Source organism: Helianthus annuus, chromosome 3, assembly GCF_002127325.2.
Source record: "Helianthus annuus cultivar XRQ/B chromosome 3, HanXRQr2.0-SUNRISE, whole genome shotgun sequence".
Lineage (NCBI taxonomy): Eukaryota > Viridiplantae > Streptophyta > Magnoliopsida > Asterales > Asteraceae > Helianthus > Helianthus annuus.
The window spans coordinates 24,178,205-24,194,586 of NC_035435.2; positions in this window are offsets into that span (position 1 = coordinate 24,178,205).

The window sequence follows — 16,382 nt, forward strand, 5'->3', positions numbered from 1 at the left end:
CTCCTACTTTGTCGGAGATTATTCCGAACGTATATTTGCATGAAGATCTCCCCCATATTTATTTGTTGTCGCACATTTAATGATGGATATTTGACCCGGAATGACCGGGTCATTCCTCCACATGTCCCCCGGTCCGATGCTATGGGGTTGTACATGGGGTCAGACTTAAAAAATAAAAACCACCAAAAAATATACAAATAAACAAATAGATAAGTGAAAAAATAAACAAATAAATAAAGGACCAAAATCTTCTAATGCTGGGTACCCAAAGGGGCTGTTGGCGGTGTCAGTTGTCACGTCATGTGACCTATTCATGATTGCCTACATCGCCACGCATCGATTTGTACTCCATTTTTTAATTTTAAAAATATGGAAATAGTTGGTATAAATAGGGGCTTGATCTCAAAAGATCAAAAAAAAAAAAAAAATTCCCCCAATTATTTTGATCAACATTTCCACGTCCTTGTTGCTTCTTCAATGGCCCCTAAAACCTCTGAATCATCTTCACGCGACAACGCCTTGTACTTCAAATAGAACAAAACTTCGTTTGAATTGTTGGTGCAGACGTATTGCATCAGGCCGAAATGGCATCCAGTGATGCCGTCGGAGAGAGATACTGCCTTTCCCCTGAGGGATACCCAGATCACCCTGTTTGCAGATTTCTTCAAGTTTTGCAGCTTACGGCTTCCGATTGCCAAGTTCTGTAAATCAATGCTTTACGAGTATGCTGTACACATATCTAGTGTAATATATATCTAGTGTAATATGTTTTAGGTATATATTTTAAGCCCTTTTTACACTTTCTTTAGCCAAGTTTTAAATTTATAACTAAACACACATATGGGCAAGTGCACCCATCGTGGACGTAGTGCACCCATCGTGGACGTAGTATAGTGTTGGTAAGATACCGAGGTCGTCCAAGGACACAAGAGCTTTTAGTACCGGTTTATCCTCAACGTCTAATCAAATCAAAATGTTAGAAAAAGGTTTTAAACTAAGAAAATAAAACTAACTAAATGCTAAAAAATAAAAATAAAAATAAAACAGATAGACAAGATGAATCACTTGGATCCGACTCGTGTGTTAGTATAACCTTTGATTATTTTCGCACTTTTGCACTTGTTTAAGAGATTATCTTAGTTATTGTAGTAGGCCCCTCTTTTGAGGGTGACGTTACCCTCAACCTAGTAGTTTGAGTCAGCAAGTATACAATCCTAAAGGGTCGGATTATTGAAAGATAATTAATTAAGTTATTAATGCAAATTATGGTAGGCCCCTCTTTTGGAGGTGACGTTACCCTCGACTAAGTAGTCTGAGTCAGCAGGGATACAGTCCTAAATAGTCGGGTTATAGTATTAATAGTAGTTTAACTTATGAGGGGATCAAAGAGTAAGAGTTTGGACCCCCGCCATCCAATACCTTTGGGTATTGAAGGAGGTCCTACTAAATTTGACCCAGGTCCCTTGCAGGACCTCTAAACGCTGAACAAGGGCAAGACTCTTACCAAATCATTCCCTTAACCCCCGACCAGGTAGCCAACATACCTCCATATAGACCGTGGAGATATGAATGGTGAAAATCTTTTATTTTATATAGACAGTAAAATAACGCCAAGACACCACGGACAAACGATAAGGAAGAATCACCTTCAACATATGAAACTAGTTATTAAAGTTATTAATGCAAAACCAATTAAGAAGTGCAAAAGATTAAAAATAAAAAGTATTATACTAAACACTTGTCTTCACCAAGTGATGTAAGAGGCTTAGGCAAACATGGCCTTGATTGTCAAGAACTCTTACGATCAATCTTGGATCCCGAGACGACTCACACGCTCTATGATGGACAATGGATGATGGTGGTGGATGATGGTGTTGTGATGGTGGTGGGTGGTGGATGAAGTGTGAGAGAGGTGGTGTGCCAAGGGATGAGTTGAAATGGCTCCAAGCACTCTTATTTATAGGCTGAACAGAAGCCTGGGCACGGCCCCGTGTCCGCTGGGCACGGCCCCATGCCCGTCTGACAATCTCTCTCTCTTCATTAATTGTAATTCGCAATTACAATAAATGCGCCTGCAGTACTTTGGCCACGCCCCCGTGTTCGTTGGGAACGGCTCCGTGGTGAGCAATAGAAGCTTCTATAGGTTTGTCTTTTCTGCTGCTTCTTGGGCACGGCCCCGTGCTCGCTGAGTACGGGGCGTGTTCATTCTTTTGTTTTCTTTGTTTTGCTTGGGAGGATGCTGTTGAGGGGTCGGGCAATCCACTTTTGTTCCTTTTCTTGTATTTATGTTAGATTTTGCTGTCTTTTTGCTTCTTTTGTTAATTTGAGCTCATTTAATCCTAAAAATACAAAAGGTAGACAAAAGCACACTTTTTCCAACATTAGTACTAAAAAAAGGGTTAGTTTTATGTCACAATTGATATAATTTATATGTTGCATTTTGCGCGTATCAAATACCCCCACACTTGAATCTTTTCTTGTCCTCAAGCAAAACTCTTTATAATGTGGCTTTATTTACTCCCAAATGGAATGGGTAGAAGAAAAGGTTTTTGGGCTTGTCATAGAGTGTCGGGATTTTCCAAGATCGTTTAGGTTTTATTTTTATTTATTTACAATCCTATTCGTCATGATTTATTAAAAACATTTCATAAGATAAATTATTTATTAAGGCATAACATACTTCTCTAAAATTCCATTTATATACAAGTTCACATACCTCACGGGGGAAATCACTCACACTCGGCCGAAGGTGTATTTTTAGTGAATCACTCGAGAGCGGCATGGAACTTATTTCTACCGTAAGCTTCCCAAGCAATCAATCCTCCTCCTTTTTAACTTTATACCTTTGTAAATATAAAGTGGACTTTTTGGGTGAAGGGTTAGGCTTGGGCTAAAGGCGGGTAGTTGGGTTAGTGGTTAGTAGAAAATGGCGAAAGGCGTAAAAAGCGTCGGTTTTCGTAAAACATTTTGTTTTTGTGACTTTTTATTTTTAATGAAGTATTTATTCAAACAAGCTTTTGTTTGAGGAGCTTTGTTTGTTTATTTCCAACTTCATTGTAAATTTTTTTTTTCAACATAGTCACACGAAAGCCGAGCTTTGTTACTAAAATAAAGGGAAAAAAAATAAAAAAAGGTTTTGGTGGGTAAAAGGGTTTTGGGTTAAGAAAATGAAAAGGTTTAGGCTCAAAGGGGTTAACTATGGGGAATTTTTGGGTAGGTGAAAAGAAAAATAAAAATAATGGTGTTGAAAGAAAAAAAGGGTTAGTCCTAATGCCTCCATCATTTACTTACTTGGGTTTAAGTTGGTAAGGATTGAGAATGAATTGTCGTGGCAAGTTCTAGAGTCGTAAGAATCAAGCGGCTATTCACACAAGAAAGGAAAAATGAGCATTTAGCGTAAAGATGTATATTTGTATGCTCAATAAAGGCTCAAAACTCACTTTTGTGGGAATGGATTTTTATGTGATCAAGTATATATAATCAAATTTTAACTAAGCTTGTCATGTCGTTTCATAATTTTCTTATGTCGGTTCTTTTTATCACGACGCTATCGGTTGTAAACTTGTAAAAATATAACCTTGTTAGAATTAGAATTCCCAACTTAAACTTAGACAAGTAGAGAAAAAAATTGAAAATTTTTGAAAAAAATTTGGGGTGATTAGCGGTTCCAATAGAGTTTTGTGTAAGGCTTGTTATTAGGACTTGCAAAATTCAAGGTTTTAGCATCCCCCCCCCCCCACACATAAATTACACATTGTCCTCAATGTGTCCCAAAAATAAGTTTTTAGGCTGATTGAATGTGTAAAATGGTGTTAAAAGCAAAATTTTATGTTACTGGCAGTCTGGACACGGCCCCGTGGTGACCGGGCACGGCCCCATGTTCAGGTGCCAGTAACAAAAATTTAAGAAAAGAAACAGAAGCCTGGACACGGGGGCGTGTTTAGTGAACACGACCCGTGTCCAGTTACCTGAACTGGGCAATTTTTTGCAGGATGTTCAGCACGGGGCCGTGTTGGCTGGGCACGGCCCGTGCTGAGCATACTGTAATGAAGAAATCGTTGTCGGATGGCCCTGTTTTCGTGAATGGGGTCATGTTTCTCGTTTCCCTTGTTATCCTTGACCATCCCGAGTGTGGTTTATTTATTACAACACCATCCAAACTAATTAGGTCAGGAGGTACACAAAGTTATCATAAAGAGTTCTACTTCTTGTTGAGAAAATTTCGGGAATAGTTTCCTGATGTAGTAGGACTCTTGGCCGATGTTTTTCTTCCTAGATGTTGTTAAAGCCATTCTTCTATCCCCCTTGGGAGGAAGAAGGCGGCTTCATTTTCCTCAACATCTTGCGGAGGAGGGGGAACAACCACCGGGACTCCTTGTACTATCCCTTGCGGAGGCTCTGGGTGCATGGCGTACCATTCGGCGGGTATGATGACTTCGGGGACCACGTTCCATGCCCTTTGGGTTATTATAGGTACCAAAGGAGGAGAGGCGAGAAAGTTTAACCTCTGGTGCAAGAGGTTTACTTCTCGGAGACACCCTTCCAGTCCCACCGTTAGATGTTGATACGGTCGACCAATGCTTCTTCCACCTCCGTCATTTCATCAATAGCCTATCTTAGGGCGTAAACATAGTTTACAAGAGAGTCTTCCGCCGTTGATGATCTCCTCCCCTGTCGGTTATTTCTTGATGAAGACGTTCCGCTTGTTCTGCTCGCCATTTCTAGGATAGTATGAGTAAAGATCCCAGGAATCTCTGTCTTTTGAAGTGGTCAAAAATGAGCAGGAATCAGGCTGCATTTATAGAAAACGACAGCGCGTTGGACACGGCCCCGTGTTGGTTGGACACGGCCCCGTGTTGGTTGGACACGGCCCCGTGTGCAGTTAAAATCCTGACACATTTTGTCCGTATTCTGACAAAATCAGCAGAGAATCTTTTAGGTAGACACGGGGGCGTGCTGACCTGGACACGGTCCCGTGTCTGGAAGCTGTCTTATGGAGTTTCTTCATTTTCTAAGGACCTTATTTATATCGGGTGGTTCCTTACTGGTTGGAACAACCCCAAAGTGCCTAAGATACCTTAATTGCCCTAGACTAAGACGAGAACGCAAGAGGTTGTCGGTTATGGTAATTCCTATGTTTATTTTAGGTGGACAAGTCCAACCCTTTTCCGGGCTCTCGTTAAAGAAGGTATATGCCGAATCGCTCAGGTCTATGTATGCACCGAACGAAGTCGATGGAGAGTCCTTCACGGCACAATCGGCACAGGGACGACTATCGTCCATGTCTTTGCTAGGTATGAAGGTAGGATTGGAAACAAGGAGGTTGTTTTCATGCGACCCCAACACTTCTTCTTGGTTATCGTCTTGGGATGAATCAATGAAATCCTTCCTAAGCTCTTTTAACCAATTAAGAATTAGATTTTCTAATTGAATTAACTCGTCAAGGAGCATTTCTCCTAGAATATCTGGTTGGGCGCATTCGAGGGAGAGATAGTGATTATTTTTACTTTCGCCCCTCTTAAGGTTATAGGGAGACGATGGGTCTATATAGTGGGGCTTATAATTTAGAAAATCACATTCTAATTCTTTATGGTTGCCACCACATAATCGACACCACGTACCATAAGAGTGCCGAAAGTAAAAAAGAATTACCATCACTCATGTTTGTGTCAGAAATCACCAACCGCCGGGATCTAACGGTTCTGTTTTCAGTAACTGAATCTTGGGCACGGGGGCGTGTTGAGTGAGCACGGCGCCGTGTTCAGCTTACTGTCTGACTTAAAACAAGATTGCCAATTCCAATGATTGTGCACGGGGCGTGTTCAGCGGGCACGGGCCGTGCTGAGTTCTGCAGAAGCTGAAAAACTAAGAAAATCCTAAAAAAAATAAAAAAAATGATAAGGGCCGTTGATTCCTAACTTTCTTAAAATCCTTGTGTCGCCGGCAACGACGCCAAAAACTTGATGCGTGTGTAGTGTAATATGTTTTAGGTATATATTTTAAGCCATTTTTACACTTTCTTTAGCCAAGTTTTAAATTTATAAAACACGATATTTACTAACACTAAACACACATATGGGCAAGTGCACCCATCGTGGACGTAGTATAGTGTTGGTAAGATACCGAGTTCGTCCAAGGACACAAGAGCTTTTAGTACCGGTTTATCCTCAACGTCTAATCAAATCAAAATGTTAGAAAAAGGTTTTAAACTAAGAAAATAAAACTAACTAAATGCTGAAAAATAAAAATAAAAATAAAACAGATAGACAAGATGAATCACTTGGATCTGACTCGTGTGTTAGTATAACCTTTGATTATTTTCGCACTTTTGCACTTGTTTAAGAGATTATCTTAGTTATTGTAGTAGGCCCCTCTTTTGAAGGTGACGTTACCCTCAACCCAGTAGTTTGAGTCAGCAAGGATACAATCCTAAAGGGTCGGATTATTGAAAGATAATTAATTAAGTTATTAGTGCAAATTATGGTAGGCCCCTCTTTTGGAGGTAACGCTACCCTCGACTAAGTAGTCTGAGTCAGCAGGGATACAGTCCTAAATAGCCGGGTTATAGTATTAATAGTAGTTTAACTTATGAGGGGATCAAAGAGTTTGGACCCCCGCCATCCAATACCTTTGGGTATTGAAGGAGGTCCTACTAAATTTGACCCAGGTCCCTTGAAGGACCTCTAAACGCTGAACAAGGGCAAGACTCTTACCAAACCATTCCCTTAACCCCCGACCAGGTAGCCAACATACCTCCATATAGATCGTGGAGATATGAATGGTGAAAATCTTTTATTTTATATAGACAGTAAAATAATGCCAAGACACCACGGACAAACGATAAGGAAGAATCACCTTCAACATAAGAAACTAGTTATTAAAGTCATTAATACAAAACCAATTAAGAAGTGCAAAAGATTAAAAATAAAAAGTATTAGACTAAACACTTGTCTTCACCAAGTGATGTAAGAGACTTAGGCAAACATGGCCTTTATTGTCAAGAACTCGTACGATCAATCTTGGATCCCGAGACGACTCACACACTCTATGATGTGCAATGGATGATGGTGGTGGATGATGGTGTTGTGATGGTGGTGGGTGGTGGATGAAGTGTGAGAGAGGTGGTGTGCCAAGGGATGAGTTGAAATGGCTTCAAGCACTCCTATTTATAGGCTGAAAAGAAGCCTGAGCACGGCCCCTTGCCCGTCTGACACTCTCTCTCTTCATTAATTGTAATTCGCAATTACAATAAATGTGCCTGCAGTACTTTGGCCACGCCCCCGTGTTCGCTGGGAACAGCCCCGTGGTGAGCAATAGAGTTGTCTTTTCTGCTGCTTCTTGGGCACGGCCCCGTGCTCGCTGAGAACGGGGTGTGTTCAGTCTTCTGTCTTCTTTGTTTTGCTTGGGAGGATGCTGTTGAGGGGTCGGGCAATCCACTTTTGTTCCTTTTCTTGTATTTATGTTAGATTTTGCTGTCTTTTTGCTTCTTTTGTTAATTTGAGCTCATTTAATCCTTGAAATACAAAAGGAAAAGGGTTAGTTTTATGCCACAATTGATATAATTTATATGTTGCATTTTGCGCGTATCAAAATCCCAAATGCATCCCATTGGTCTTGTAAAACTTCGTCACTTTGACTATGCATGTTTAAGTCTGGGTTTTTTTTCCGGAATCCCTCGTATTTCTTTCGTTGTATATGTTGGCTAATAAAGAACCCTTTTGTACCTTCGACCGCCGAAGTACCGATGAGGCGTGTCTGCGATTTGTGCCCTCGAGCTGTCGGGATAAAGGTTGGAAGAAGAAATTCTTCTTTATAGACGTCGATGTTATTCCCGGGGAAATGCTTTGGAGAGTAATGGTAGTGAAGGAGAATGTGAAGGATGTTGTACCGCCTAAGGAGAAATATGTGGAGAACGTGTTGTTTAAAGCGTTAATTTCCCAACCCTCTAAGTGTTTAGCTGTTCCCGAGGTCGCGTTAGCGTTAGTTGGGATGAGCCTGTGTTGGCGTGTTGTTCAGACTTACCCTGCTTTCAAGACCGTCGATGGAGGTAAGTTATTTGATCATCAACATTTCTTCTTTTCCCTTTAGTTAGTTATAACGAGAGTTTCTTGCAGCCCCTTGTGTCCTGACGGACTTCCTATACCCAGAAAAGTCTTCATCTATTTTTATTTTTGATCACCCACTACAGCCCGGCGAGGAGAACATCCTACGGCTGCATGCTGAAAACTTCTTCATTTCTCCCTTCCACCTTGATATTGTGCTTCAAGGCTTTCCCGCAGGCGGGAATACGGAGGAGAGTGGAGCGGTCATTACTGCCCCAAGGGTGTTAGCACCGTCGCCTCAACCACAACCGTCGAGGTGGTTGAGATCCCGATGATTAATTTGGCGACGGATGTAGTAGTGGAACCGATAGGGCCGCCGTTAAAGAATATCAAAACCTCTGTGCCGCTGTTGGCTAATTTTGATGCAAGAAGACGTGCGGTGTTGGCAAGGCTTGGTAAGTCCCTTACTCTTTTCATATCACCCATTTTTGCATTTTTTCGACAAACCCCTCAATGGTTCTGCAGGTCCTACGGCCGCGCTATCGTCCATTATTGCCATTTCTTCTTCTTCTACTCGATCTTCTAGGAGTAAAACGACGACTGTCAATGTTAGTGACGTATGTGTTGTTGGGATAGTTGAGGCCGTGAATATGCCAGTTGAGGTTTGTTCTGAGGCTCCTGCCACTACGGTGGAGATTTCCACCCCCTTTTTACCGAGGTGACCACCGTTACTACTTCAGTATCACCTTCCACCACTGCATTGGAGACGCCCAAGCTGGTACCTGATCCGCCCTCAGCGTTAAGTCAGAAAAAGGCTATTATAACAGCGGTCCACTCCACCAGCACCATGCCTGTAACTGTGCTGTCTTCCTCCTTTGAAATTTCTAGTGACATGGAAGTTAGCTTCGATGAAGCAGCAGGGTCCAGTGGCGATGTTCATAATGAAAGCAATCACATTGAGGGTTTATATCTACCTACCATTTCCTGGGACCCGCGGATGCCCGACAGACCCTATAAACCGCGATGGAAAATTGTCGAGTCCACACGTCTTATATATCCTCATGTAGTTAGTCATTGGGTAGATCATGTCTTCCCCCTTGCGGAAGTTTATTATGTGGAGGGTAAAGACTGTGGCCAACTATTGGATTCAACATTGACAGATGTTGTGTCCGGGGTTAAAAGGATTGCCGATATAAAGCGTCGTTGGGGTCAAGACAACCGTAAGCTTCATTAAGCCCGCCAAGCTGGGTTGCAAATGATGGATAACCTGCAGTGGCGAGATAGTTTGTTAGATGCTGCCAAGGTGAGGGAATCTCGCCTTTTTGCAGAAAAATAAAATGCGAAGGAGGACCTTAAAAGGGTAACCTCGAATCTCGCTGAGGAGCATGTGATATGGGCCTAGGACTATCAAGAGAAGGAAAGGCTGATATCCCATGCGTTGAAGACTCAGAAGGAGCTGGAGAGGAAGGCTGTGATGGGGGCAGAAAAGGTCTGTGCCCTATCCTCCCAAGTTGCAAGGTTATGTATTGATCATGAGTTTGTATCGCAAGTGCAAGAATGCCATACTGCTCTGATGGCAGAAATGGAGGATACTCAGGCAAGTTGTGAACAAGCTAACCAAAAGTGTGATGAGTTGATGGTTCAGCGGACTCGTTTGCAGCATGACCTGGATACTAAAAGGTCTTGATGTGCTAAGTGAAAATGCTATAAACCAAGCGTTGGCTGAAACGAGCGAGTTGACCGCCCAACTTGGGATGTTGAATGAAGAGAGGACACGGTGGATCTCCCATGGCGTGGTATCCTCACTTGAGTACCTTAGGCGGTCAACCCACTTTAGTGATTTACTGGATGATATGGCGACCGCCGAATATGAAACTAGACAGCATGATGGTATGCATGCCACGTACCTGGATTGTAATCGTCACGACTTTATAACTGAAGAGTTCCTGGCCGTGAATGCTTCGGCCTCCAACCGCATGACGGAGACTTTATCCGTTGTGGCTAATGACCCACTCCCTGAATTTCAACATATCTAAGAGGCGGTGGGGAATCCAGACCCGGAGGTAATACGTCAGCTGATTGAATCTTCCTCTTCCCATGCTGATGCCAATTAAAACTTTGTGAACACGTGTCATGTTGGGGACAATTTGAAACAATTATCTATGGAAAACACTTATTTCCCCTTTTGATTAATTATGACGTAATCATCTCTAATGTGTTTAATAACTTGTCATGATTACTTTTGATTTCTCCTCCTGACATAGGGGCGATATGACTGGCGATTGTCAAACTAATTAATTAATTTATCCAATATATAAGTATTGATGTGTGCAAAATGCAACATATAAATTACATCAAATGAGGCATAAAACAAAGCCTTTTTTAGTACTAATGTTGGAAAAAGTGTGTTTTTGTCTTACTTTTGTATTTTCAGCATTAAAAGAGCTTAAATGAACAAAAGAAGCAAAAATGCAGCAAAACCTAACAATAATACAAGAAAAGGAATAAATGTGGCGTGCCCGACCCCTCGACAGCATCTTCCCAAGCAAAAACAAGAGATCAGAAGGCTGAACACGCCCCGTACTCAATGAATATGGGGGCGTGCCCAAGTGTCTGTAGAAAAGACAAAGTTATAAAAGCTTCTATCACCCAACACGGGGGTGTGTCCAATGGACACGGGGCCGTGGTCAACGCTAAGATTCGCAGAATCTAAGCAAATCTTGATAGTACAAATATGCTTCTGCACACGGGGTCGGGCCCAGCGGACACTGGGGCGTGGTCAACTAATGCGGACAAACTACATTTAATGAAGAAAGAGAAGATGGGTGGACACGGGGTCATGCCCAATGGTCACGGGGCCGTGTCCGAGCTTCTGTGCAGGCTATAAATAGGGGTGCTTGGCTCACTTTCAAACTATCCCTTTGCAAACCACCTCTCTCACACTTCACCCACCCACCACCACCATCACAACCTATCATCCACCACCATCATCCATCATAGAGTGTCTGTAGTAGTCTTGGGATCCAAGATTGATAGTAAGAGTTCTTGGCAATCAAAGGCCATGTTTGCCTAAGTCTCTTACATCACTTGGTGAAGACAAGCATTTAGTGTAATACTTTTTATTTTTAATCTTTTCACATTTTTTATTTGGTTATGTATTAATGACTTTAATAACTAGTTTCTTATGTTGAAGGTGAAACTTCCTTATCATTTGTCCATGGTGTCTTGGCGTTATTTTACTGTCTATATAAAATAAAAGATTTACACCATTCATATCTCCACGGTCTATTTGGAGATATGTTGGCTACCTGGTCGGGGGTTAAGGGAATGGTTTCGTAAGCGTCTTGCCTTGTTCAGTGTATAGATCCTGCAAGGACCTGGGTCAAGCTTAGTAGGACCTCCTTCAATACCCATTGGTATTGGATGGCGGGGGTTCGAATTTCTTGACCCCCTCATATATAAACTACTATTAATACATTAACCCGGCTACTTAGGATTGTATCACTGCTGACTCAAACTACTTAGCCGAGGGTAACGTCACCTTCAAAAGAGGGGCCTACCACATTACGCATTAATAACTTAATTAATTATATTTCAATAATCCAACCCTTTAGGATTGTATCCTTGCTGACTCAAACTACTGGGTTGAAGGTAACATCACCTTCAAAAGAGGGGCCTACTACTATAACTAAGATAATCTCTTAAAAAGTGCAAAAGTACCGAAATAATCAAAGGTTACACTAAAGGCGAGTCGGATCCAAGTGATTCATATTGTCTATCTATTTTTATTTTTATTTTTAAATTCAGCATTTTTTGTTTTTATTTACATGTTTAAACCTTTTCCTAAACTTTTGATTTGATTAGACGTTGAGGATAAACCGGTATTAAAAGCTCTTGTGTCCTTGGACGACCTCGGTATCTTACCAACACTATACTACGCTCACGATGGGTGCACTTGCCCATATGTGTGTTTAGTGTTAGTAGAATATCGTGTTTTATAAATTTAAAACTTGACTAAAGTGTTAAAAGGGCTAAAATATACATAAAAATTATATCACACCTAACACACATCAGTATCATCACTAGGAACACCTGTTGACCATTTTTTTTACTTCATGAGTAAAATTTACCATCGCCGTCGTGTGTCAGAGGTGTTGGATGCTTGTGAGGCCGCCGAGGCCTTACTTGATTTTCACCAAATGCTGGAGAACACCAACGTTTCTTCCTCTGGCCGATGTTCAGTGACCGATGTTTCTGTGAGGAAGCCCGGGTCTAATCATGGTGGATTGTTGACCATTATTCCTGGGTTATATCCTCCGAATCCTAAAGGTCCGAGAGGGAAACGCCGTACAATAACAGGGGAAAGCTGCCGGCGATTCCGAAACTCATCGTTTTGGTCTTTCATATGTTCATCACCAGTTCCCCCTTGTGACCGGGGCGTCGTTGGATGAGGATGACATTGTGGTACATCCTATCGCCCTGGAGGATGATTTTGTTATGTTTCCAAACATAGTTGTATTGGACGCTGGCATATGTTATACCCCTGCAGAGGTGATGGAGATGTTGTCTGGTATCGATAAGTAAGTCTTTGATCGAGGTTTCTTTTATTTTTCTCTACTATGTGGGAGTATGTACAAGTACTTGGTTTATTTTTGCAGACTATAATGAGGGCGTCTAAGCTCCATGTTAGTCTGATAGTATATAGTTAATTTACCTACTACCATAGCACTCATCTATTAGCGCTGTAAATTTTTTGGTCAGAAACGTCATGTTTATGTAAGTCGTTTGTTCTGACATTGGTGTGTTGTATACTCCTTATGACTTAATATATTAAGTAAAAGATTAAAAGTATTTTGCATGAATGTTTGTTATGATAACTTTAATCGAAGGATCGGAGTTTTATTTCAAACTGAATGGAAGCATCTGACAAGAGTTGATCAAAAGATCGAAATTACAAACTATATAATGACATATTGTAAAATCAAGAAAATTCGAAAAAAAACATTTTCTATCATGCTTGGTGCGTATCACATATAGCATTTCTTGAGTTGACCTACGTTCCAGGATCGCGGGATGGGTGTGCCATCTAGGTGTTCCGATGTATATGCCCCTTTCCCTAGAACTTCCTTGATTTTGTAAGGTCCTTCCCAGGTAGGACCCATTTTTCCGGTATTCTCCGCCCTACTGGCCTGATTGTCCCTTAGGACGTAGTCACCTACCTGGAAGATGATAGCGGATGCCCTCTTATTATAAAAGATGGCTATTGCTTGTTTCTATCTTGCTTCGCTGATGGCTGCTGCTTCACGTCGTTCTTCCAAGAGATCTAGATTTTCCCTAAGGCGCTGATCATTGCCATCTTGTGTCGTCAAGCGTCTTAAAGACGGTAATCCGACCTCCGCCAGAATCCTTGCTTCTATGCCATATGTTAGGCCAAAGGGTGTCTCCTTATTGCCTGATTTCGGCGATGTGCGATGAGCCCATAAGACTGTTGGTAACTCGTCCACCTAGCATACGCCTTGCCGATCAAGGCGTTTTTTGATTCCATCCAGCAGACTCCTATTAGCCCTCTCCACATGTCCATTGCCTGGGGGGTGGGCCACTGAGGTAAAAATTTGGTGTATGTCCAGGTCTTTGCACCATTCCTGGATTGTCTTGTCCGCAAACTGAGTCCCGTTGTCGCTGACCAAGTACAGCGGCAAGCCGAACCAGCACACTATTTGTTCCCAAAGAAACCTCTTTACATTATCTGCCTCAATCTTTGCCAAGGGATAAGCCTCGATCCACTTAGTGAAATAATCTATCGCGACGATGAGGAATTTGACTTTCCCTGGTGCCGGGGGAAAGGACCCACGATGTCAACGACCCATTTTTGGAAAGGCCATGTCGTTGTTACTCTTATCAAGCTATTCTTTGGGGCACAAGGTTTGCAGCGCGTAGCGTTGGCAACTCATGCACTTACGTAGCTCCTATACCGCGACTTCATGCATCTCGGGCCAATAGTACCCCAGATTTGTTATTTTTGCCACTACCGAACGGAGTCCAACATGGATGCCACAAATTCCTTCGTGTATTTCTTTGATCAAGTACTCCGCCTCTACTGGAGAAATACAGCGTAGAAGCGGACCCAGGAACAACTTTCGATACAACGTTCCTCCCTGTATTTCGTATTTTAGGGCTTTAGCTTGTATATTCCTTGATGCACCTTTTGAGGTTGGCAATTCCCCTTTTGTCAAATACTTTATGAGGCGTGTCATCCAACATTCTTCTTTAGTGCTCGTAGCCGACACCTCCCCTTGCACTGTTAATGGGGTGTACAGTGTCTCTATTCTTACTTCGTGTTCCATTCCTGACGTTGCTAGTTTACTAAGTGCGTCAGCGATCTAGTTCATTCCCAGGTGAACATGTGTTTGGGTTACGTTGTTAAACAAAGCGATTAGACTTTTTTTCTTTTCTAAATAGTTGGCCATTGTTTCATCGCGCGCCTCATAGGTTTCATTGATTTGGTTGTTCACCAACAACGAATACACATATGCGTCCACCTGTGTAGCTCCCACGGCATGCGCCATGCGTAAACCTCCCAACTGTGCTTCGTATTCTGATTTGTTGTTGGAGCACTCGAAATCGAACTTTAGGGCATACATCAGCTTAACCCCTTCTGGGCTTATGAGTACTAGGCCCGCTCCAGCCCCCTTACTACTAGAGGAACCATCAGTATACAACTTCCAAGTTTCATTACTGGTAGTTGTTTCTGGTTTTTCAGAATTTGTCTCTCGAATTTGTTCTCCATCTGGGATTTCGCAAATGAAATCTGCCACCATGAGTCCCTTAATCGTTGTTCAATTGCGGTACTCGATGTCTAATGCTCCCAGTTCGATTACCCATTTTGCAAGACGACCTGAAATTTCTGGTCCTGCTGTAGGGAGTAATTCGTCAAAACTTTAACTTTATGTCCCTTGAAATATCTCCGAAGTCTCTAAGAGGTGTGGACCAGGGCTAATACCAATTTTTATAGCATGGGATACCAGGTTTCAGGATCCGCTAAGACTCTGCTAACGTAATAAATCGGCGTTTGTATTCCGCCGCACTCTACCATCAGGATGTCACTGACCGCGTGATGGGTCGCAGCCAAGTACATCTTCAACGTTTCATTTGGCTTTAGGGCTGTTAAAGTTGGCAGATGTGCCAAAAAGCGTTTCATCTCTTGCAACTCATCCTCTGCTTCCGCCGTCCACCGGAAGTTAATTTTGTTTAAGCAGTCTTTCAATGTCTTTATGAAGGGTAGCGATCGCTCAGCGTGCTTGGCTAAGATCCTGTGAATAGCTACCAACCTACCATTCAAATTCTAGGCTTCTTTTAGTGTACGCGGTGAAGGCACGTTGGTGATGGCGATGACTTACTCAAGGTTTGCCTTGAAACCATCGCGTGTAACGATGACTCCTAGGAACTTGCACTCTTCAATGCTGAAGGAGCACTTCTTTGGGTTTAGTTTGATGTTATATTCCCTTAACATCCGGAATGTTTCTTCGATGTCTTGTAACATAATTTTGTCTTCCATGCTTTTGATCACCAGATTGTCGACGTACACCTCTAAATTGCGCCCAATTTGGTTTGCGAACGCCTTATCCATTAACTTTGGTAAGTCGCCCCTGCGTTCCGTAATCCGAAAGGCAGTTTCATGTAGCAAGATTTGCCAATATCAGTAAAGAAAGCCATTTTTTCTTCGCCCTCTTCGCCATCTGAATTTGATGGTATCCCTTGTAGGCATCGAGGACGCACTTGAAGCGGAAAGGGACTAAGGAGTCAACTGTAAAGTCAATTTCAGGTAGTGGATATGCGTCCTTGTGGCATTGTTTGTAAAAGTCTTTGTAGTCGGCGCACATTCTACATGTGCCATCCGTTTTCTTTACCATGACTAGGTTGGCTACCCAGGTGTGATAAATTGTTTTTGTAAGTAAGTATTCATGCTTCAGTTAACATTTGTACCTCCTTTACTGTCGCTTCTTTTCTGTCTGAAGCCATGCTACATCTTCGTTGAGCTACTAATTTGATTCCAGGCAGGGTAAAAAACTGATGTCCGGCCCTGTCACGAGGTATGGCTATGCTCGAAGGCGAAAACGTCTATATTGTTGCAGACCTTTATTTCCGGGGAAAGGGTGTCATCGATGGTGACCATCTGGTCCGGGTGTTCAGTACATAAAACCCATCGCTCTAGTCCTATTACCCCTGTTAGTCCATGTCGAAATCTCTTCGCGTTCATTACTTCGCCAATATGATTACGACGCCATGTTTCCACCCCTCCGAGGGTCAGAAACTTCATGAACCCTCGCACCATGGAGACAA